This window comes from Vulpes lagopus, chromosome X (genome assembly GCF_018345385.1).
Source record: "Vulpes lagopus strain Blue_001 chromosome X, ASM1834538v1, whole genome shotgun sequence".
In the NCBI taxonomy this organism is placed as follows: domain Eukaryota; kingdom Metazoa; phylum Chordata; class Mammalia; order Carnivora; family Canidae; genus Vulpes; species Vulpes lagopus.
The window spans coordinates 89,410,284-89,413,945 of record NC_054848.1 but is presented as its reverse complement, the minus strand read 5'-3'; the positions used below and the strand labels follow the sequence as shown (position 1 = coordinate 89,413,945).

The following is a 3,662-nucleotide window of genomic DNA, read 5'->3' as shown; positions in this document are numbered from 1 at the left end:
GAGAAGCAGGCTCCCCACCCAGTGGGGAGTCCAACCAAGGGCTCAATCCCAGGACCCTGGGAACAGGACCTGAGCCAAAGGCAGATGCTTAACTGACCAAACCACCCAGGTGCCCCAACAACTATTATTTTAAAGAGACTCAGAATCTTTTATAGCTCTAAAGGGGAAAGAAGAGCACTAGACAGGTCTTTATCTCTCTTTCATCTTCTTTCTGTTTTGAGAAAAAGGAACTGAGATTTAGAATTATATGTACCAAAATAATATTACTGATAAGGGCCAATTACAAACTGCCTAGAATCTCTGTCATTCAGAAAAATCTAATAGTTTAGCCTGTTTGCTCTCATGTCCAGGGCTGATTCAGTTTAATGATGAAAGTGTGACTTTCACAACAAATACCATACATTTGTCTAGGGTTTTGCTAGTTTCTGATATTTGTCTTGAGCAATTCTAGCAAAACAGGCTGCCTTTATCCTTTATTATATTCTCTTATTGAGCAAGTATGGCTAAAAGTTTGTGACATGGTAGACTGTATCAAGGCTTTAAGAAAATGCTTCCTTTCAGCCAAACATATCCATAGATTTTCCTACCTCTATTTTTTTTTAAAGTAAACTCTATGCCCAACATGGGGCTTGAATTCAAAACCTGAGAGCAAGAGTCACATGCTCTACTGACTGAGCCAGCCAGGAGTCCCTCCTGCCTCCATTCTTGCCCTCTTGATATATGCTTGTGTTGGGAAGAAAAATAACCTCTATTCTTAGAGGTTCTTTTGGCTGGTCTAAGAATTAAATTGAAATGAGATAGATCAACAGAAAAAAATCAAATTTAATGACTTAACTCTGGGGAATACACGTAAACATGAATGGTTCCAAAGGTAGACAAAATGAGGTGTGTCATCCTGAACTAAGAAGAAGGGGTTAGGAGTCTGGGAGTTCAAAGGGAAGGAAAGCAATTTACAAGAAGATGAACAAGAGTAAATGCTTGGTAAACTAATGATTGCTAGGCAACACAGAAAAAATGAAATACAGAGAGGAATTTTACCAGACTTTACTAAATTTCTGTCTGCCATCCCTAGTTCATATTATAATGTAGTTATCTATAGTGATTGTTCTCTGGAGCAAGTCTTCCATCTAAACTCTTTTAGGCAGTTAGGAGGGAAGATAAAAGTTTCTTCCTGATTCTTTTGCACCTTATTTGTTTTCAGTTTGAAGTAATCTGTATGCCAAAGTGGCACATCTTGGGGCAACTCATTCTGAACCAATGCCTACACTCGTGAAAGAATACCTGAAAGGAGAACACAGGAATTAGATCTTCCTAGTAATGTGGACAGATGTTAGTTGAAAAGAACTAAACCCTCGGTAGAATGACATACTTTAACAGATAAATTTTATAAATAGTAAACACATATGAATACACTTAAACAATAAAAAGAATCATAAGTTACAAATGTAGATTATAAGGGTACAATGAAGAAATTTTCTTTGACGATCCTTCTGCCCTTAGGATATCTCTTGAAAGTTGAAATGACTGAAGAGGAGACTAACTCTTTTGATTATATAATTCAACTCACATATTTTCTGACCTTTGGAAATATAAGCAGACACTTTTGAAATTAAGTCTTTCAGGAGATATACAAGCAATACCACAGTGCATCTATACATCTCTTGAGGAGATAACCTTTCATTGTTCTTCTTTCTATTTTAAGGTATAAATTTATATGAAATTCTCTCCAGACTGTGTAAGTCTGTCCAGACTGTTGTGCTACCTTACATGCATGTGAATGTGATAATGCTTATGCAATATTAAATTGTGTTAAATTTCTCTTTTCTTTATTCATACAGAGCGCTCTATTGCTGGCAGGATTTTAATTTCCCTATCAGGTTGTAACTAGAATATATAATCCTTCCTTACTAGAGTATCAATAAAGGATTTATTTTGATTACAGTAGTCCTGAATCTCCACATTACTCCTGAATCACTTCCTTGTTTCATGGTTTTGGTTCTATGGCTATGAAGGAGGAAGAATAATATTCCTTCTATTCTTTTAGGTTCTTGACTGAGCAACTCTCCTCTCTCATAGTAAGAGACAGATTAATAGGAGAAAAGCAAACAGAAGATTAATAACATGCATACCTCCTGTATACATAACAGATACCCAGGAAAATCTTATAGCTTCCTAAAAAGGTCTAAGCCACCACCTTAAATCCAGCTCCAGCTAAAAACAAAGGAAGATGGTGGGGGTGGGGAGCCAGTTATGGGAAGTTACCAGGAAAAGCACCGTAAAGGCAGATATGGTTGTTATACAAATTTAAGTTGCTGCCTTCTCCACTGTTAAGAGTTTCCAGAGATTTAGTTATCCTTTTCTTCCTGGTACAGAGAGAGAGAGAGACACCCTTACAAATGAAGATTCCTTTTATAAATACAAATGTATTTGTATTTCTTGTACCAAGAAATCAAAGAAGAAATAAAAAATTATCTTAGCACTCTCCCCACTTTTATTCAACGTAGCACTGAAAGTCCTAGCTACAGCAATCAGACAACTTAAAGAAATAAAAGGCATCCATATTGGTAAGGGAAAAGTAAAGCTCTCACTATTTATAGATAACATGATATTATATCCAGAGACTCCACCAAAAAACCACTAGAACTGATAAATAAATCCAGTAAAGTCACAGAATACAAAATCAATGTACAGAAATCTGTTGTATTCCTATACACTAATCATGAAGGAGCAGAAAGTGAAAATAAGAAAACAATTTCATTTACAATTGCACCAAAAACAATAAAATATTCAGCTCTTTGAGGAAGACATGGTCATAGCTATAGTAGAGTTCTGGACACCCCACTCTTGTTTCAGACTCACTGCTGTTTGCTTTCACTGAGGAACAAGTTGGTGAGGAAGCTGTGCTAAAGGCATAGCTTTTAAAGACACTGTGAAGACACCATGGAATCAGAGATGGTGATTCATAAAACTAGAATTACTTTAAGCAGCCACAACAAAAAATCTTTGGAGAAAGTATGTGCTAACTTGATCAGAAGCACAAAGGAAAAGAATCTCAAAGTGAGAGGACCAGTTTGGATGCCTACCAAGACCCTGAGAATCACTATAAGAAAAACTCCTTGTGGTGAAAGAAGGTTTAAATAATTGGGATCATTTTCAGATGAGGATCCACACGTGACTCATTGATTTGCACATTCCTTCTGAGATTTGTAAGCAGATTACTCCCATCAGTATTCAGCCAGGAGTCAAAATTGAAGTTGCTATTGCAGATGCTTAAATCAACCTTTTTAAGAAATTGATTATCTGGTGTTAAAAAAAACACAATAAAATATTCAGGAATAAACTTAACCAAAAAGGTAAAAGACCTGTACTCTAAAAACTATATACACTGATGAAAGAAATTCAAGACAACATGAAGAAATGGAAAGACATTCCATATTCATGGACTGGAAGAAAACATATTTTTTAAAATGTCCATATTACCTAAAGAAATATGCATATTTAATGTAATTCCTATCAAAATGCTAACAGTATTTTTCAACAGAACTAGAACAAACAATCCTAAAATTTGTATGGAAACACAGAAGACCTCAAATAGCCAAAGCAATCTTGAAAAAGAAAAACAAAGCTGGAGGCATCACAATTCCAGATTTCAAGTTATATTA

The 3,662-nt window shown here is 35.6% G+C and overlaps 1 pseudogene; it reads left to right on the top strand.

Annotated features, from left to right (window-relative positions):
- Positions 1 to 855: 855 nt before the first annotated feature.
- Positions 856 to 3,274, top strand: LOC121482633 (annotated as a pseudogene).
- Positions 3,275 to 3,662: the final 388 nt, after the last annotated feature.